Source organism: Pelobates fuscus, chromosome 1, assembly GCF_036172605.1.
Source record: "Pelobates fuscus isolate aPelFus1 chromosome 1, aPelFus1.pri, whole genome shotgun sequence".
Taxonomy (NCBI): Eukaryota; Metazoa; Chordata; class Amphibia; order Anura; family Pelobatidae; genus Pelobates; species Pelobates fuscus.
Genome location: NC_086317.1, coordinates 410,669,642 through 410,691,904, shown reverse-complemented (window position 1 = coordinate 410,691,904; position 22,263 = coordinate 410,669,642). Strand labels below are relative to the sequence as shown.

At 40.0% G+C, this 22,263-nt stretch overlaps 1 protein-coding gene and 1 non-coding gene across 4 annotated transcripts in view; one reads left to right on the top strand and one right to left on the bottom strand.

Annotated features, from left to right (window-relative positions):
- The window catches only part of PDE1B (phosphodiesterase 1B), a 236,694-nt gene that overhangs the window by 95,961 nt on the left and 118,470 nt on the right, over positions 1-22,263 (top strand). The gene's annotated exons all lie outside the window — the stretch shown is intronic.
- On the bottom strand, positions 16,058-16,202 carry LOC134577028 (small Cajal body-specific RNA 11). Its single transcript, XR_010085912.1, has one exon. It is a non-coding gene; the product is annotated as a small Cajal body-specific RNA 11 (non-coding RNA).

Below are 22,263 nucleotides of genomic sequence, written 5' to 3'. Positions count from 1 at the left end.
ACAGGACGCTTTACAGACGTGTTGTTGATGGAGGACATGCAGAGCTTTTTAAGTCCTACGCATCGCCACAGCCCTTCGGAGTCCACCCTCAGAGAACGACTCGACCGACAGGTAGCAGACTACCTCACCTTAACTGCAGATATCGACACTCTGAGGAGCGATGAACCCCTTGACTACTGAGTGTGCAGACTTGACCTGTGGCCTGAGCTATCCCAATTTGCGATAGAACTTCTGGCCTGCCCCGCTTCAAGTGTCCTGTCAGAAAGGACCTTCAATGCAGCAGGAGGTATTGTCACTGAGAAGAGAAGTTGCCTAGGTCAAAAAAGTCTAGATTACCTCACCTTTATTAAGATGAATGAGGGATGGATCCCGAAGGGACTGACAGTGGGCAATACATTCGACTAAAAAAGGCCTGATGAGGGGGACTACTTAACACACACACTCCTATCTGGTGGCACATTAGATTGCACGCGCAGTGCCCCAAATTTGAAGTAGGAGGACCGACCAAGCATCTTTTTCCATCTCCCGCTTCCTAAAATCGATGCCTTATTTACACGTCCCCTGATAGAGGACGTAACAGGGATGAAACTGATAGGAATAGTACTACTTAACACACCACTCCTATCTGGTGGCACATTAGATTGCACGCGCAGTGCCCCAAATTTGAAGTAGGAGGACTGACCAAGCATCTTTTTCAATCTCCCGCTTCCTAAAATCGATGCCTTATATAAACGTCCCCTGATAAGGGACGTAACAGGGATTAAACTGATAAGAATATTACTACTTAACACACTACTTCTATCTGGTGGCACATTAGATTGCACGCGCAGTGCCCCAAATTTAAAGTAGGAGGACCGACCAAGCATCTTTTTCCATCTCCCGCTTCCTGGGGGGAGGAAGAGAGACCTTCAATGACATCAGTGAGGACAAGGAACGGGACATGGCTAGCTTGGTATCCAACCTTGTGCAAATGGGGAGTTTGTGGTTGTGCAAATGGACTGTTTACGGTTGTTTGCGGTGCGTTAAACGGGGAGTTTGGTCTGTCACTGTGAAGCAGGCGTAACCCTTACACTACCTGATCGATACAACATCATACCTGATGTTTTAAAGCACGTTATCTCAAACAATTTAGGAATGTTAGGTGATTTATGCCCTTTATGGATTAAAACCAGACTCTGCATCTATGTAATTTTCCATGGGAGTTTTGCCATGGATCCCCCTCCGGCATGCCCTAGTCCAGGTGTTAGTCCCCTTGAAACAACTTTTCCATCACTATTGTGGCCAGAAAGAGTCCCTGTGGGTTTTAAAATTCGCCTGCCCATTGAAGTCTATGGCGGTTCGCCCGGTTCGCCCGTTCACGAACATTTGCGGAAGTTCGCGTTCGCCGTTCGCGAACCGAAAATTTTATGTTTGCGACATCACTAGTTTTAAGTGAATCGGTAGCTGATTAATAGATGTTAATAATGCAATTTGGTATTGAAATCCTCATAAATATTTCTTATTTCTTACTTTACGTTTGTGATAACTTACTTCTGTGCAAGTGTATTTTAGTTAATAAATAATTCTGGAACATTGTCCAGAGATTTATGGTTGATAATAGATATCGCAGGCTTAAACTGTTGGATATTAGTCTGTTCTTAGCCTTTGTAATGCATTATAGACGGTAATGAAAATAGTGATTAATTACAATGTAACTGTTGTAATTGCAGTGATCTGGGCAGAGAGCTGAACAATTTTGGTTGCCATCCAGTTCCATTTGGTGGCAGTCTTCATATTTCCAAAAGGCAACAGACGTTTTGGTTCCTTTTGTGTTCCATTCCCAGTGGAATCATTTCCAGATCACAACAAACAGTATAAAGAGAGTTTGGCTGGTGTAGTAATTACAGTTTTTGATCTTTCTTTAGTATCAGTCTTTTGAATGAAACGTTGAAATGAAAACAGTGTCAGGCCATTTACATTAAGTGGCTTATTAAACTAATGCTGATAAATAGTGTAAGTGAAAAATATATGTTTTGGAGGGGGGAAGGGAGCAAGCTACACCTGCCAATATTCTCAAATTTGTTAGGACAGTCATTTTCTTGGATCCCTGTCCTGCTGTCAATGTTATTATTTCTGTCTTTTTTCTCGGAACGCTAGAGAAATTCAGCATTAAGTGTGTTGTGTATATGCTTCTTTATGTTATTGTTTTTCAAGATTTTCCCAGGATGGCTACTCTGAAGGGTTATCTGTCATCTGGTTGGGAACTGAGCATTCAAGATACGAGATGGAAAAATAGCTCCCGGTATTTTGTCCTAATAGATCCAATTCCTGTATCAATACTTAACAAGTTACAGTTTGGACAGTATCAGTGACAATATATTTCACACTCATACACAAAGAATTCAAGGGATTCAGGGAACTTCATTAACATTTATAATTATTATGAAGAAGCACACTTGAGGGACTTGACTTCAAAGATCTCTGCTTTTTATTAAAGCAGCCGAGAAACAAAACCAAAAGTCAACATTTTAGTCCTCTGTCTGCACTTTTGTCAAGACTCCCAAAGCTAGCACCAAAGCATATATAACTGTGGAGACCGGAGTATGGAGCTATATATACTCCAGCAGGGTTCAGCACTCTCCGCAGTAATATCAGCACCTGCCTGGGCGCTTTAAATCCCGACACATAAGTAGTAAAAAAACAAAAACAAAGAAAATTGCACGAAAATCTTGACAAAAGTATTGAATGGGTACTGAAACGCTGATCATGATGTAATTGACATTTGCCTGCTTCAAATACAGTGGAGGAAAAACATATCTGTGGGTAATCTATTTTTCTATGAAAAAAAAAATGAATGAATATATATATAGTCTATTACTATTCTAGATACTGCATACTGTGAAGGAATATTCCAGCATCTGCAATGAATATTTTCTTGATAATATAATACAGCTACTGGTATCCAAACGGTATTTAAACTGAGATGTGATGGCTTCTCTTTGTATTCAAGTCATTCAGCAGGAAAATTCTCCCTGACGCCCCTTTGATGACAGCCACCCCTAAAACCAATTGTTAGCACAATTTTGTCTTACCGGTTAGGTGGAATATGATAGCTAACACTGTGTATGGGCAATCAAGAAACCGGTGTCCTATTACTCTGAAATTGGTCATAAGCTGTCAGATGTTTAGGTATTTCTTATGCAATAAAAAAGCATTGGAAAATTACTTATCTTCTAAATCGACTGTTTGCCAGGGCATTTCTAGTTTGACAAATACAGAAGGTAATAATGTTACTCATTTATCTAACCGTTCCATAACTAGTAAAAATATAGGCTGTCTATATCCCTGGTGCACATCATAACTCAAGGATAATATGTCTGCTAACACATTATATAACTGATATTTCTTTGTCTCGATTTCCCATTATATCAAGCACTTTAGATACTAGATACTTTAGATGCTGATGACACCATCTGATGTTTTTTTCAGGATGCTTCCTCAAAGGGTATTTGACTGGTGTTTTATACAAACACCCCCTCTAAACTCTCAGAACTCAGACAGGTCCACCAAGAGGAACCCTGCAGGTAGCCTTCAGCATGACTAAACAATGCAAATGAGACTCTGGCACCCAGCTTAAGATTTTTGTATCCCACTAGCAAAATAAATTAAAAAGTAGAACATTGTTAATCTTATATTCTTACTCAAGTTCGGGCCGTTTGTTCTTTGTACTGTAATAGGAAGATCTCTTAAACAAGGAGCCGGAGGCACCTGTGGAAACGTTCTACTAAAACATTGTTCTACTGTTTAGTCTGTATGATAGTGGAGCAAAAAATATCAAACAAGTTGCCAAAGTACTATTTGTATTCTACTTAGAAATCTTGTGACTATAATATATTGAGAATGAATATTAGGCACCATGTATTTGCTCTGTTTTGTTCTAGAACATCATTGTACAGTAGGCTTACTACAGGCACAGAATTATGGGCAGTGTAACTGGTGCGACCACACCAGGGCACCGGTGTGTCAGGGGGCCTGATGATGCCATTGCTTTCATGGGCACATACGCACCGCCGGACATCCCACGCCAAAAAAAAGATTCTTGGAGAAATTCTTGGGAAGCGAGAAATTAAATGTTACCTCTATGGCAAAAAAAAATAAAAATTCCCCCAAGTTCCTACGACGATGCTAGTTTGCAGTACATTCCTAATACATCTAACAACGCAAAATATAAAAGTGTGAAATTAAAAAAAGTGCTTGTATCGAAGAGGAAAGCATCGTGAGCATGTATTGGGATGTAATTCTAATTGCACTAAGTAAAAAGAGCACTTCCTGTGCATGCAGTACATATTTTCCAAAATTCGTAGTTAATGAAGCAGGTAGGAGGGGGTGGATGGGCTGGTGTGGGTGCATGTGGGTTATACAATTCATGATGTCTCCTACTACGTGCTTGGCTTTAAAATAGGTGCGGCAACCCACCAGGCTCTCAGATTTGGGCAGAACCATTTAATTCACTGAACTCGGGATTCAGAATGCATTTAGAATACATTATTTTTATATTCTGCAATTTTTAGAAAGTTGCATTACTAGTAAATATTTCAGAAGCCTTACAGATAGCTATAGGCATTGTATTTAATCATTTGTATTTATATGTTTTTGTTCAATCGACTGTATGGGAGACAATTAGCATTTTTGGTTTTATACTAATTTTTTATTTCAGACAGTTTGAGAAAGGACACTTTATGTTGTTTAAAGCTATTCATTTCTCAAATATTTGCATAAATGAACGAATAAGTGACAGAAAAATAAAAATCGTGCACATTTACATATTTGTAATTTTTACGTTTGTCTGCGAAACAATATATGCACAAAATTGCTGTGTTGATGATATGTTTATATACTAGCTATGCGTCCTGTGCTTCAAATAAATGTCATGATAATATTTATGCAATCAAAAAGTCCTCAGTAGTGAAGGAGTTATTGATATATGTTAAACATTTTTCTATTTTACACATACGTTGCATGTATGTTAGCTATTGTGTTCAAATTTGATTTACATTTTTTCTGTGAATCCTCATGAAATAAAAAATAACCTAAATTACAATACTTTGAAACAGGTGTTTTGTCCAGGCGGGTGGAAAAATATTGATATAAATGAATGTAATGTTTGTAGCTATTTATAAAAATCATTGTATGATGTTAACCCTTTGACCGCTTTTGGGGACCTGTCTGCATGACAGGTGAAAGATTAAACTGTCCTGTGTATGAATGAAGGATACTGCAATGAATGTATTTATTATTATTAAAGATGTTGTATGAAAAATGTCAACATAAAGCCTTTAGCTGGAAATGGAAATGTGAACTTTATTTGTTAGGTCTTCAAGATCCAATATGTAGCGAGGCTGTTCTCTGCCCCAGACAGCAGCAGGTAATGAGCAGAGGACATTATCATATCCACAGGGTGCATTATTATATCCCTGCTGGCTGTATTAGGGCAATCTAATTTGTTATTGTGGAACTTTCCTGATGTTAGAGAAAGCTTGTTGTGAAAATATCCGTGTGTTTCTTATGCATCTAATGAGGTGTCAAGTGTTAAAACACCTGCTGTTGCAGCATAAAACAAAGAAACATCATGGATTAGAAACACTAGACTGGAAATTAAAATACAACAAATATAAATTAAAAAAAGGGGATTCATTAGAAAACTATTCTGATAACAGATAATTGTGATTTTATATGCACCATCAAATGGCTGATTCCAAGATGTCTAATCTAGGTCATCTGTTAGAATAGCTGTATATACTCAAAAATATATTTACCAGCAAGGGTATGTGAGCGCTCCAAATAATAAATATGACCACTAAAAAACTGAACTCCAAAGCAGCAGCTGTTGAGTAGATAAATGTATATATATATACACAATGTATTTATTAAACATATATAAACAAATGAAATCAATTAAGTATGGATACAATAATGAAAAAATTGTAATATTATATTTAGTAGTTTAGTCGCTCATCTGTATGTGACGCAGCCCTTTTATTTTTATTTTTCTTTCATGCACAGATTTATTGTGTATTCCAATTCAGTTTCTATTGATCTTTATTTTATTGGTCAAAAATATATTTACCAGCATGACAAAATCTGCTATTTTAGGCGAAATTTTATAAAAGGGTTCTACGCTCTCCACAACAGATGTGGCTCTTAATTAGGCGAGTTAGGTGGCCACCGAAGGCCTCACAATCAGTGGGCCTTGTGACTGCCTAACTCGCCTCAGAGCAGATTGATCCGTCGAACCCTTGATCCGTTACCAAGGGCCTGGCACTGGAACGCTCTAACACTTCAAGAGCCGAAGCTCCCAAGACAACTACAGCATGGACTGCAACGTTGCATCCGGTGGGGCTGCAGACTGTATAGTTAGCTCACTGGACCACCCAGAATATCACTGGACCACAAAGGAACTGATTTGCCCCCTCCTGCAAAACACACACATTAACCTTCACCCTGCAACACACATTAACCCCTCCTAATCCTTTTACATTCACCTACTGCAACCATACCACACTCACCTCCACTCGCTCTGACACACTCACCCTATAACATTAACCCCACCAATCCTGTCACACTCACCTTCTCTCACACTGTCACACTCACCCTCCAACCCTCTAACACTCATCTTCCATCAATCTGTCACAAACACCCCTTTAACTCTGCCATGCTACCCTGTCACATTAACACCAATTCCTTTCACACTCACCTTTTCTTGTACTGTCACACTCACCTCCTTTACCCTGCCACACTCACCCTATCACATTTACTCCTCTAATTATGTCACATAATCCCCCCAATCCTGTCACACTCATTTCCCTTTGCCCTGTCACACTCCCTCCTCCAACAATGCCATACTCACTCCCAAAACTGTCACACTTTCCCGCCCAACCCTGCCACATTCATCCTGTCACTGTAAACCCCTCAACCGTGTCACACGCTCCTCCCCTTAACCTATCACTACACTTGTTCTATCACAATAACGCCCCTAATCCTACCACACCCATCCTTCACCCTCTTGCTCTGTCACATTGACCCCCCTTAATCCTGTCACACTCACCTTTTAAGGTATACAATAAACCAGAATGCCATGGACTTCAATTTAGAGATCTCTGCTTTAATCTGAACCCTTATTGATTGGATTGCTGGGGGAGCCCCAAATGAACGTCAATCACATGAATTAGTTGTGCCAATCAAAAGTTAACACATTTTCAAAGCTCTACATTTTGGGGCCATAAATCCAGCCTATCATTCTCTAACTGGCATTATTTTATCTCTATTAGAAGCTTGTGATTTCTCAGTTATTTGCCGCGTAGTCAAAAAATGTGTTTGCTGGGAAAAACAGAAAGTACGAACAACGACCTTGACCTAGTAAAGCATAAAACAAAGCCTAAACATGGTTATATCAAAAGGTAAAACATGTATTCCACCAATCCCCTCTTTGTTCACAATTGTGAACACACCTCCTCCCACCCTATCACAATTACCCACCACAATTCCACATTCACCCTAAACTTGTGACACTCATCTCCAACCATGCCACACTCACCCTGTCCCATTAACACCCCTAACTCTGTCACACTTACCTCCCCTAGCTTTGTCACACTCCCTATTCCCACACTATCCTTAACTTTGTCACACTCATCCTGCAACCCTGCAACTTACCCTCCCTAACTCAGTCACACTCACCCCTCTTGCCATGTCACTCTCACCCTACCCCAGGTACCCTTTTGCTCACCTTGTCACATTTAAGCCCTGAAGACAGTCATCATACATACACAGTTAGAAAATACACTTTGCCTTAAACACAATGCACAAAGACCAGACACAAATATACACATGCTTACAGAGACATACATTTACACACATGGATACTCACTGTCAGACACACATCTCAGGCACATACACAGGGAGAAAATGCCACACACAGCCAGATACACATTGTGATTGCATGTTTGTATTTGTTAATGTGTGTGTCTCTGTGCATCAGCGTGTTTATGTTATTATGCATGTGCGTTTATCAGAGAATGTATTAGTATGTATATGTGTGCGTGTAACAGTGTCTATATGTGTGCATGTATTAGTATGTGTATCTATGGCTGCAATGTGAGAGTGGTATGGTATGGGCAATGTTAAGGTAAAGTTATATAATATAACATACATACATACATACATACATATACAAAACATTGGGCAACAGATATAAAGAACATATATGATAATACATATGTGAAAGAATTATAAAATATAATTATTTTGTAAATAAGTGTTTTTTTTAAAGTGTTTTAGCCTATCCAAAATTGTAATTTTTGTTTTCGATAACTCCTTCACACCAGCAATTAGTATACATGGCTTCCGGGCTATGCAACCATACACAGAAATTGTGTATAAACGATTCGCATAATTACAAATTAACCCCTTATGGACAGAGTCAGTTGTACAAGTTGTGATCAAAACAAAACGTAAGAAAAACCTGGAATTTGCGCTATATGTCTGTTCAACCATAAATCAACCCTTCCATATTAAGTGCAACCACTCATATTATATATCATTTTGTTCAGGAGAAACAGGGCATTCATTTCATATCAAATATTTATATATGAAACATAACTTAATATGAATAAAATAAAAAAAACTTTGAGAGATTAAGTAATTTTGCTATTTTCAAGTTCTGCATGCCATTTTAGTTGTTAATATCATAATACTGTTAGTTTTTAATGCAATAAATTAAACATATTTGTATTCAGCGATGTCTCACAAGTACAAAAGTACCTACTATGTACAGGTTTTATGGTGTTTTGGGGAGTTACAGGGTCAAATATAGGGCTTTTCCATTTTTTCCATATTAGTTTTTGCATTTTTCACACAAAGACTGTACTTTCATTGATTATATCATTGTCATTATACATTTTACTGCTATAAAACACTCATATTTGTGTTTAGTGATGTCTCATGAGTTAAACAGTACCCTGCATAAGCAGGTTTTATGGAGTTTTGGAAAGTTACAGGGTCAAATATAGGGCTTGCCCATTTAATGTTTTACACATTCAAATTTGCCAGATTGGTTATGGTGACTTTGAGACTGTATGGCATCCCAGTAATGAGATTTACCCCCATTATGACACATAATTTGACAAAGGTAGACAAGGGTATTCAGAATGGGGTATGTCCAGTCTTTTTTAGTAGCCACTTAGTCACAAACACTGGCCAAAATTAGCGTTCATATTTGTTTTTTGCATTTTTCACAAACAAAAATTAACTTTCACTGATGATATCATTGTCATTTTACGTTTTACTGCTCTAACACTCATATTTATATTCAGGGATTCCTCACGGGTAAAAAAGTACCCCCCATGTACATGTTTTATTGGGTTTTGGAAAGTTACAGGGACAAATATAGGGCTTTCCCATTTCAGTATACCAGATTGGTTTGCTGAGCCTATGTTGCCTTCGAGACCATATGGCAGCCAAGGAATGAGAATTACCCCCATCATGGCATACCATTCACAAACGTAAACAACCCAGGGTATTCAGAATTGGGTAAATCCAGTATTTTGTAGTAGCCACTTAGTCACAAACGCTAGCCAAAGTTAGTTTTTTTTTTTTTGCATTTTTCACCCAAAAACTGCACTTTCACTGATGATATAAATCATCATTACATGTTTTAGTGTTTTAAAACACTCATATTTGTGTTCAGCGAAGTCTCACGAGTACAACAGTACTAAACATGTACAGGTTTTATGGTGTTATGGAAAGTTACAGGGTTAAATATAGGAATTGTAAATTAAATTCAATGGACTTTCTGCCTGGGTTGTCAGGCTGGTCCCTTGAATTATAATTAATCAAATATATTAATTATGTAAATATAGTAGATAAATATACACGTTGAATATATATATATATATATATATATATATATTACGTATATACGTACATACATACACACGTTATATATTTTATTATTTTATATATATATATATATATATATATATATATATATATATTTCTAATACTATATATATATAAATATATATATATATATATATATATATAATATATATCAAGATAGGCTTATGACATTAATTTTTTTCTTTTTTTATGTATATTTTGAAATATATGTATAATATATTATACATTAATTAAAACATCTGATTAGCATATTATACACATATATTACATATAATTTAATTTTAAGTGTATTTTGGTATTAATATATATATATATTGATACCAAAATACTGTAAAAATGTAATTACCGTATATACTCGAGTATAAGCCGACCCGAATATAAGCCGAGGCCCCTAATTTTACCCCCAAAAACTGGGAAAACTTATTGACTCGAGTATAAGACTAGGGTGGGAAATGCAGCAGCTACTGGTAAATTTCTAAATAAAATTAGATCCTAAAAAAATTATATTAATTGAATTTTTATTTGCAGTGTGTGTGTATGAGTGCAGTGTGTGTGTGTGCAGTGTGTGTATATGAATGCAGTGTGTATATGAATGCAGTGTGAGTGCAGTGCGTGTGTGTGAATGCAGTGTGTATATGAGTGCAGTGTGTGTGTGTGAATGCAGTGTGTATATGAGTGCGTGTATGAATGCAGTGTGTATATTAATGCAGTGTGAGTGCAGTGTGTGTGTGAATGCAGTGTGTATATGAGTGCAGTGTGTGTGTATGAGTGCAGTGTGTGCAGTGTATGTATGAGTGCAGTGTGTGTGTATAAATGCAGTGTGTATATCAATGCAGTGTGAGTGCAGTGTGTGTGTGAATGCAGTGTGTATATGAGTGCGTGTATGAATGCAGTGTGTATATGAATACAGTGTGAGTGCAGTGTGTGTGTGAATGCAGTGTGTATATGAGTGCAGTGTGTGTGTGTGAATGCAGTGTGTGTGTATGAGTGCAGTGTGTGCAGTGTGTGTGTATAAATGCAGTGTGTATATCAATGCAGTGTGAGTGCAGTGTGTATATGAGTGCAGTGTGTATATGAGTGCAGTGTGTATATGAGTGCAGTGTGTGTGTGTGTGAATGCAGTGTGTGTGTGTGTGAGATGCAGAGCCTTGGTGGGGGGTGGGCATTTTAATATATTTTTTATTATTATTATTTTAATTTTTTTTGTTATATTATTTTTTTTTATTACTATTTTTATTATTGTTGTATTATTATTATTTTAATTTTTTTGGTATATTATTAATGTATTTATTTTTATTACAATTAGACATTTTTTTGTCCCCCCTCCCTGCTTGCTAGCGTGCCAGGGAGGGGGGCTCCTTCCCTGGTGGTCCAGTGGGATTGGTAGTTCAGTGGGGGGGGAGAGGGGTGCTGGCAGAGCTGTACTTACCTTTCCTGCAGCTCCTGTCAGCTCTCTCCTCCTCCGCGCGGTCTGTGCAGCTCCCTCTATCAGCTCACACTGTAAGTCTCGCGAGAGCCGCGGCTCTCACGAGATTTACACTGGGAGCTGACCGAGGTGCTGAACGGACGGCGCAGAGGAGGAGAGAGCTGACAGGAGCTGCAGGAGAGGTAAGTAACATCTCTGACAGCCCCTGTCTGTATTATGGCAATGCAAATTGCCATAATACAGACTATTTACTCGAGTATAAGCCGAGTTGGGGTTTTTCAGCACAAAAAATGTGCTGAAAAACTCGGCTTATACTCGAGTATATACGGTATATATGTTTTATATATGTATAATATACTAATCAGGTGTTTTAATTAACTTATAATATGTTATACATATAATACATGTATAATATATTGTTTGAATGTGTGTACTTTTTTTATTTTTTATTTCAGACACTAGGGGGGCTGCCTAAACACTCAGGCAGTCCCCCAGCAGGCAGTCTCATAGACTGCTTTGCTGCCATGTGATTTGCAACGTCCGCCGCGATCACATGTCCATGGAGGGCCGGAAAGGAAGCAGAGAGACTGCCTGTCTCCAAAGGCAGTCCCCTCGGACCGGGATCACCGCGGATCGCTAGTCCAGGTAAGAAAATTGCGGCTGGAGAGCGCAAGATCGTTAGGGTGTACTATGCCTCCCTAACGGCGTTTAGGCTCACTAAATTCGGGGCAGCATAGTACGGCCTAACTGTGTTAAGGGGTTACATTTGTTTATTGCAAGTTAATTCAGTTTGCAAATTATGCCGTAACTTCAGTCAGAGAGCTCACCACGCAGCGGCACAGAGAGTCGTGACACTGCAAGCCACTGAACAATAAATACAGCACTGCAAGCCCACACTTTAATATAAAAAAAACTCCATATACACACACAATGCAAGCCCTATTTTGTTTTCACTATGAGTGTTACTGGGGGCTTCATCTTCGAGTTTTGCCTGAGGCCTTACACAGTCTTGAGCCACCACTGCCCCACAACTCACTGTTTAGTGAATAGACCCCTTTTACTGTCTGTCTATGCCAATCACAATGTTCTGTTGTTTAATTTGGTGAGTGAGCTGTACTCTGCTCCTGGAGCTTAATGGACACATCCAATATCTGACTCTTCACATAAGGACACAGCATTTATTACAGCTATGTGGAGTTTACTAATGAACACAAGGGATAAATATGGTGCTGCTTAGTGGGACAGAAGGAGCCGCAGAGCAGAGACCAAATGCTGCCCTAAAGCTTATTGCTCACTGCTTTGATTCCGCTATTTTATCATTCACGTCAGTTTCATTTTCTTTTACATGGACTTTAACGCCTTATTGTGTAAATAAAAAGCCTCTTTTACAATATGTTGTAATATTCAATTCTAGTTGAAAAGTAAAAATACTAATGAAAAATGACCAGAAAATGTATGTCATGAAATCTGTCTTTTTACTAACTTTCCAGCATGTTAACTGTCTGATTTTTTAATATTGTAATGACCTGAAGCTTTTATGGAGTCATAATGTCTCTTTATAAAACCAAGTGTTGTTTTTAAGAAACCCTTAGTATATTTAGGAAATAGGATGCTGCCTAACAGGTCATGCATTAGAATTTGGCTTGTGTTAGTCTTTGAGGGGTCTTTTTACTAAATGGGATGTTATTGCAGGTTTAAAAAACACTTGGGAAACTTAGACTAAAATAGCCGAGTTCCAAAGCATGTGTCTATTCCCCCCACATTGCTATTTTTTGGCTTAAATTTCTTAAAAGTCAGTTCTGAAATCAACCCAACTTGCCTTAAACTTTCCTCCATGACAGAAAAGTTATGTGACTCGACAATCTGAGCGATTTCACTTATATCTCCTATTCTGATTGAAATTAGAGATAAGTGATAGTCAGTAAAGGTTTTCAAGTGACTGAGGCAGAAGTAGGTATGCTTGCATTGCCGCAGTGGTAGTACATTTCAGTTTAGGCAGCAAAAGAAAATAACCTAAATCTAGGGATGCCAAATCCAAATACTTTCTAGGATTCATAAACATCAAGAGATATATCTGGGTGTCATCAGCGTACAGGTGGTAGTGGAATCCAAATGAGGTAATAAGTTTGCCAAGAGAGGCAGTATAAAGAGAAAATAGAAGGGGACCAAGGACAGGATACGGGGAGGAGGTATCATTAGAAAAGGAGACACTGAATGAGCGTTGGGAGAGATAAGAGGAAAACAACGAGAGGACAGAGTCACAGAGACCAAGTGATTGAAGACGTTGAAGAAGAAGAGCATGATCAGCGGTGTCAAAGGCAGAGGTTTAAAAGAATTAGTATGGAGTAGTGGGCTTTGGATTTAGCTGCGATTAGGTTGTTAGTAACTTTGATAAGGGCAGTCTCTGTAGAGTGGAGAGGGCAGAAGCCAGATTGAAGAGGGTCAAGGAGAGAGTTGGAATTGAGGAAGTTAGACATATGGGTAAAGACAAGTCTTTCCAGAAGATTTGAGGAAAAAGGGAGCTGGGATATGGGACGATAGTTAGAGGTGGAGGACGGGTCAAGAGATTTTTTTTTTCAGGATACTACAGTGGCATGTTTAAGCTCAGCAGGGACAATGCCAGAAGAGAGAGAGCAGTTGAAGATGTGTTGTAAGGCAGGCACAAGACAGGGGGAGAGAGATCTGATAAGGTGAGATGGGACAGGATTGAGCGGGCAAGTGATGGGGCGAGAGGAAAGGAGAAGCACAGCCACCTCTTGTTCAGTAGCCGGGGAGAAAGTCTGAAGGGTAGGAAAGGCATGATCTACATGTGGTTGAGAAAGAGAACGGCAAGATGGGGAGAATTCTTTCCTTAGCTGTTCAATCTTGTTGGTAAAGTAGCATGCAAAGCTACTGGCTGTAAGGTTAGTTTGGAGGGTAGCCATAGCAGGGTGAAGAAGAGAGTTACAGGTGTCAAAGAGACGCCTAGGATTGCGAGACCATGAACTAATGAAAGAGGAAAAGTATGGCTGTTTGGCGAGGGCAAGGGCTGTGATGTATGAACACAATATGAATCTATAATGGAGATACTCTGCTTGGGTGCCAAACTTCCTCAAGGAGTGTTCAGCACAACGGTAGCATCTTTGCAGGCAGTGTGTATACCACGTTTGGGGGCATGTCCTCCAGGAGGTGCATGTTTGGAGCTGGATGGTTTTGATAACCCTATCAATATCTGAAAATTCCAGTTGATACTCAATTTAACTTGATTTTGCTTCTATAAAATAAGCTACCTACTCTTCTTCTGAGGTCCTTTGTGACAATAGCAGAGTAGTCTGTTGATATGTCTCAAGTGTATCTACCTATTTATAGAACAATACCTTCCAAATTTAGTGCATCTTAATTAAGGTGATATGATACATGGCTTCATCAGGGGGCATGCCAGAGTGCCCTTGATGTCTTACTGATATGGGCAGTATGGTGGAACAGGTGTCCCGAATTGGGACTGTTCCATCACTTCCAGGACATTTGGGCGGTAGGTAGAAATTTAGGTTGACTTGGATTTATTTTGCAATTATCCCTCTATCCTAAAACCTTAATAGGTCCATTGTTCTCTGGAACTACCGTATGTCTAGACAGATTTAGGGATCTGAGAGGAACAGTGACATAATTCCTCTAGGTTTGGGATGATAATGTAACATAGATAACAGGAATTATTTCCTGCTTTGTGGGTGAAACGGGAGCAGGTGTGAAATATACAAAGTGAATTAAAGTCAAACAAGTAAACTTTGTATTTCTATGCCCATGAATGAATTTGTTTCCTTTTTTAATATGAATACATTGATTCAATTCATCTCTATGAGGAGATGCTGATTGGCCAGGGCTGTGTTTGAATCATGCTGGCTCTGCCCCTGATCTGCCTCTTTGTCAGTCTCAGCCAATCCTATGGGGAAGCACTGTGATTGGATCAGGCTACCACTTCTGATGATGTTTTTTGGGGGGGGCAAACAGCATGCAGAGTTACAGCTTCAGGCTTGAATACAGTAAGATTTTGCTATATTTATAGAGGCATGAGGGGACCAGAGGGGCTAGATGGTGGTTTTAACACTATAGGGTCAGGAATACATGTTTGTGTTCCTGACCCTCCAGTGATCCTTGAGATTTATTTTGGATTCTCCCTTTAGCAAATAACCCTGTTAGTCTTTAATTCACAATAAAAATGGTCATCTCATAAACAATTAAAGTATTCAAATCTCTCTTTATTTACTTTTTAATTTTTTTCAGCCATGGCTATTTAAACCAGGGGTGTTGCACTGTAGCTCCCAGATATTGCCGCAATACAACTCCTATAATTCTGTGTCAGCCATTGGTTTGTTGAGCCTTGTAGCCGTTGTAGTACTGTAACAACTTAAAGCCATGGTTCTTTTCTTCTGACCTAAATCCTTTTGTTGCTGGGTTATAATGAACTAGACACTGAGATGTAGTGATGTCGAGAACAACAAATTTTCGGTTCGCGAACCGCGAACGCGAATTTCCGCAAATGTTCGCAAACCGGGCGAACCGCCATAGACTTCAATAGGCAGGCGAATTTTAAAACCCACAAGGACTCTTTCTGGCCACAATAGTGATTGAAGGGGGGGGGGGAGACCTACTCTCCTTCCCCCGCCCGGGCTCCCACCCCTGGGTGGCGAGTGGGGGCCATAAAGATAATGAGGGGGGACCTACTGTCCTCCCTCTCTCCGGCCCCCACCCCTGGGTGGCGGGTGGGGGCCATAAAGATAATGAGGGGGGGACACCTACTGTCCTCCCCCCCAGGCCCCCACCCCTGTGCGGCGGGTGGGGGCCATAAAGATAATGAGTAGGGGGGACCTACTGTCCTCCCTCCCAGGCCCCCACCCCTGTGCGGCCTGTGGGGGCCATAATGATAATGAGGGGGGGACCTACTGTCCTCCCCGGCCCCCACCCCTGGGTGGCGAGTGGGGGCCATAAAGATAATGAGGGGGGACCTATTGTCCTCCCTCTCTCCGGCCCCCACCCCTGGGTGGCGGGTGGGGGCCATAAAGATAATGAGGGGGGGACACCTACTGTCCTCCCCCCAGGCCCCCACCCCTGTGCGGCGGGTGGGGGCCATAAAGATAATGAGTAGGGGGGACCTACTGTCCTCCCTCCCAGGCCCCCACCCCTGTGCGGCCTGTGGGGGCCATAATGATAATGAGGGGGGGACCTACTGTCCTCCCCGGCCCCCACCCCTGGGTGGCGAGTGGGGGCCATAAAGATAATGAGGGGGGACCTACTGTCCTCCCTCTCTCCGGCCCCCACCCCTGGGTGGCGGGTGGGGGCCATAAAGATAATGAGGGGGGACCTACTGTCCTCCCCCTCTCCGGCCCCCACCCCTGGGCGGCGGGTGGGGGCCATAATGATAATGAGGGGGGGGACCTACTGCCCTCCCCCCCCCAGCCCTCACACCTGGGCTGCGGGTGGGGTCCATAAAGATAATGAGGGGGGGACCTACTGTCCTCCCCCACCCCTGAGCGGTGGGTGGGGGCCCTAAAAAAAACAATAAGGGAAAAAAAAAAAAAATAATCCATCTTCACCCATGGAGGGCTCCGCGCAGACTGAGCTCTGCAGGGCGGGGGAAGGCTTATAAAGCCTTGCCACGCCCTGCAATTAGGCTAAGAACACTCTGATTGGCTGGTTTAAGCCAATCAGAGTGCTCTTTGTCATTTTACACAGCGTGGGAAAATTCCAAAGAACTTTTCCACGCTGTGTAAAATGACACAGAGCACTGTGATTGGATGGCTTGAAAGCCATCCAATCACAGTGCTCTGTGTCTTTTTACAGAGCGTGGGAAAGTAATTTGGAATTTTCCCACGCTGTGTAAAATGACACAGAGCAATGTTTTGCATTTAGTGAATATTCCCCTATATAACAATGTTTTGCATTTAGTGAATATTCCCCTGTATAACAATGTTTGGCATTTAGTGAATATTCCCCTATATAACAATGTTTTGCATTTAGTGAATATTCCCCTATCTAACAATGTTTTGCATTTAGTGAATATTCCCCAATATAACAATGTTTTGCATTTAGTGAATATTCCCCTATATAACAATGTTTGGCATTTAGTGAATATAGGGGAATATTCACTAAATGCCAAACATTGTTATATAGGGGAATATTCACTAAATGCAAAGCATTGTTATATAGGGGAATATTCACTAAATGCAAAACATTGTTATATAGGGGAATATTCACTAAATGCCAAACATTGTTATACAGGGGAATATTCACTAAATACAAAACATTGTTATGTAGGGGAATATTCACTAAATGCCAAACATTGTTATATTCCCCTGTATAACAATGTTTGGCATTTAGTGAATATTTCCCTATATAACAATGTTTGGCATTTAGTGAATATTCCCCAATGTAACAATGTTTGGCATTTAGTGAATATTCCGCTATATAACAATGTTTGGCATTTAGTGAATATTCCCCTATATACCAATGTTTGGCATTTAGTGAATATTCCCCTATATACCAATGTTTTGCATTTAGAGTAAAAAAAAAATAAAGAAAATAATAATAATAATAATAAAATAAAAAAATAAAAAATAAAATGATTGCAGCTTCCGAATGAATCTAAATTGTATGCTGTCCAGTAGGCGGGAGGGTCTGCTAGGGTCTGCTAGGGAGGGTCTGCTGCTGATTGGCTGTAATGTGTCTGCTGACTGTGAGGTACAGGGTCAAAGTTTACTCAATGATGACGAATAGGGGGCGGACTGAACATCGCATGTGTTCGCCCACCGTGGCGAACACGAACATGCTATGTTCGCCAGGAACTATTCGCCAGCGAATAGTTCGGGACATCACTACTGAGATGTTTAAACCTGCCTTTTTGATAGAACAAAGCAGAAAACTTATCTATAGCATATACTTTACTTCCAGTATCCTTGTGACTGATCACCATTGCCTGCTGTGGTTTTAAGGCTGTGAATCATGCTCTAATGCAAAACCTAACAAGCCTGGAGGATAATGTGTAATGATTTGGCATGCAGTTATTTAATCAGATCTGGCATAAAGGTCAGAAAAACATTGCCCATTGGAGCTGTATCGGGAAGGGGCGCCGACGTCTGCTCAATTACTATATAACCCTCTCACCCTCCAGTGCCTCTTCTCTTGCAAGGTTACTCCATAGCAGGGCCTTTTACAGCAGTGGAATATATGGGTCGCTCTAGGTATTTGCCTGAATCCAAGTGGTTAACGGATGAATACTAGGTCTCATGTTTACCACCAGCATATGCTGAATGTTACACAAATATATGCTCGTACTCCTTGGGAGATTCAGGACTGAAAAAATTGCTATATTTTAAAAAAAAATTAAACTGAAGTGTGGAAAAAAATGTGTGTATTAACGTGTGTGTGTGTGTGTGTGTATAAAATAAGATTATATTTTTAATCTGTAATGTTGAAACCTCAATAAAAGTAAAACATTTTTGTAAAGTCCCAGAGTGCTATCCACTTCATTTTTTGTAATTTGTGCCGGGTTGAAGTTTTAATAGATAGATAGATAGATAGCTAGATAGATAGTCTGTTGCGCAGTGGAAATCAACTATCCTAAGGGCAAGCAGCAATAATAGTTGAAGTTAAAACTGATGACATCATCAATTTCAAGTAGGTGACTCTAGGTGTATCAGAACATTGACCCCTGTCTAATATACAAAAGCACAAGAAGTATAGTGAGTCTCCTAGTTGTCACCAACACCACAGTTAACTCCAAAAAAACGTGATAAACACAAAAGGCAAAAGAAATGGTGTGGTGTGCACAATTACATGTGTGAGGATCACCAATGAGATAATATACATACACTGGTTATCGGTCTCCCGAAATATACTGGTAGTACTCCAGTTAGGAAATGATATTCCAGCTTTTAATCATTTAAAAACATAAACATAAAACAAAACATAGTGTAAAACTGTTGGATATAATGATAAAAGATAAGGTGATTATTGCACTCACAAGTGGTCCACCACTAACAGTGGCCAGAAAGGCACATCAATAGGTAAAAAGACCTGCCACAAAGGGACTCCTAGATGTTCTGAGTCAGCTCCTGAATGCATCAAGGTTCCGGATCCCAAGGGGTAATAAAGGAGTGAGTTTTGGATAAGGCTGTACCAAATAGAGTGAAGAGAGAGTTATAGAGGCTCCATATGCGTCCGACCGGTTTCGTCCTCAAGGACTTTTTCAAGGAAGAGCTTAGCTGTAGTCCACACCATAAAGACTTATAAACCCCACCAAGTTGTGTGCACCTGGGTTCACCAAGTTGGTTGAACTATGTCAGGTGTGTGTAAAAACAAATTCCCATCAAAAACATGGCCGCCGAGATCGTATATGGCGATCAATTTTGTAGCCATTGGGTTATTTCTTCTGGATATATAATACAGTGACTAACCATTGTAATCCTTTCCCAGACTGGCCATCATGTGGGGGAAGAACACAATTAAAAAATGCGCATAAAAATTAACAATTAACATTTTAATTAACATAAATTTCGTTCGCCGGTATCTTCACCGGCGCCATTCAAGGATTCCAGAAAGATGGCTGCTCGCATATACAGCGGCATCTACGTAGTTGCGCATGCGTGAAAAAAAATAGCTGCTTGTATGTACAGCTGCATCTAAGGAGTCGCACATGCGCAAAATTAATGGCTGCTCGCATGTACAGCAACGACTACATAGTCATGCATGCGCAAAACAAATGATCGTGCTATGATCGCTCAATCATATTGAATCCAAACGGGCAGAAGGTTATAACGGACTGACAGCCCACAAAAAATGAATTGCTAAATAGTACATTACTTTAAAGGATTGGTGTCCATGAATGTTTACAATGTAGATGAACAAATCAAAAGGTAAAAATCAGATCCACTCATTATGTGCTCATTATGGCATTATCGATTAATGTGTTATAAATTGAAATTATTGTGAAAAATATATTTGTACCCCAGCAATAATAAATGAAAAAAATATTCATGTTATAAAGAAAATCTGAAAAGAAAAAGAAAAAAATGGGAAAGAAAAAGAAAAATAATGATGATTAATACCCCCATGTAAATATCAAGACACTGCATATAAAAGACATGATATGTAAAAAATATACTTGCCATTAATAATAAAATGAATATCCAGAACTCACTCCTTTGTTCTTATTGGTATACTCACACACACATATAATTGTAGCACACCACACCATTTATTTTACCCCCGTCTAATGCACTATTATGTGAGGATATAGTATGTCACTGGTCATGTGCATCATAGAATCACGCGAGGATAACATCCCATGCCAGAATTGCTGGACACAAAGGGTGCTGGACATGAAGCATCAATCCTAGACCCGGATGCATAATTTACAGAAATTATGAAAATGTCACGCTTAGCATTATAGAAACACACAGATACATCTTAATTAAATGTTATCTTTAGATCGGGTTATCACATTTATAAATAAATGTTATGCTCTATAATTTGCTAGCATGCCATGTTTGCTTGAAAAGGTGCAGACATAGTATTAGCAGGGCTGTCATAAGAAGTTTTGGGGACCCTTATACAAGGCCTGGGCCCCTAAAGCCTACCCTGAGTCTGCCCTCAAGGTCCACCACTGAGCCTATGGAACGGACTGCAATATGTAAAAATGCAAACTATATATAAATAGAGAGAGAGATTGAAGGACAAGAGCAGCCACCGCTGGCCAGTACATGTGCAAAGTGCCTCAGCAGAGACCGCTTAGTGCTCAGAGCTGAAGAGTGGGTGCTGGGTCTGGAGGACTGAAGGACTGGAGGTCAATGGGCAATGGACAAAAAAGGACGTTTTGAAAACTCCACCCAGGTACTTAGCAGTATGCACTACTGCGCTGGTCCAGAGGCTGCGGTCTGCCTGTTGGCATCCATGAAGCTCTGTGTGATGATCCACCCCAATTAAAAAAAAAAAAAAAAGTTCCTGCTTGGAGTTCTGTCACATAGAAAGCAAGAAGAGAGAAGACCAAAAAGCTCTTACTTACTAGTTAGAACTAAACATGCCTAATACACATATATAGGTTACAACCCCATGATGGTGAACCTGATTATTAGCATTCAAATAGTGCCAACATGTTCTACAGCACATACACTTCTACCCCACATATCTTTAGCAGTATCTTAAAGATTTTCTGCAGATACTTCAATGATTTGAAGTAAAGTGCCTGAAGTCTGTATGTGCAGACTTCCCATCCACATCCACATGTCGAATGCAAGCCATAACCACATTCTCCGATATGGGCTTTTCCTTGTAGTGTGGCTGAATGGGGTCATGACAGAGAGCAGTCTTTTTTGTCAGCCCATTTCTTATAACTAGGATGTTCTGGTGTTGGGTTATATCAGAATGTCGGAAGGATCAGAAAGGCCGCAGTTGCATAAATGCCGGATGTTTCAGTGTCAGGATGGCATGATGACATCCAGCATATATCATGGCCGCCAGTCTATTACAAACACAGATTCACAATCTACCGGCCCCTTCTCTTTGATAAAGCAGTAGATTGTGATTGGAATAACTTTTTGGATTATGCAAGTACGCTCTGATTCAGAGAGTAGCGTAAATCTCTTCATTCATATTTTTCTCTCTGCTAGTAGCGATTATAAACAGCCCGCCCCCTCTTCCAATATTCTTTACTATGACTGGGCAGAGGTTAATGCAGTATTTTCTATTCCCCTGAACAAATGAAAATGTAAACCAAGGGTGGGAGGTGGTTCAACTCTTTCCTTTGTCTGCACAGCAAATAAGGCTTGAATCAATTCTACCCTTAAAAAAAAAGAAAAATCATCAATTTCAATTGTGCTAATCCGCTTCCAAATCGATGATCCCATCTGATCTTCTTGCTCATCCCATCTCAAA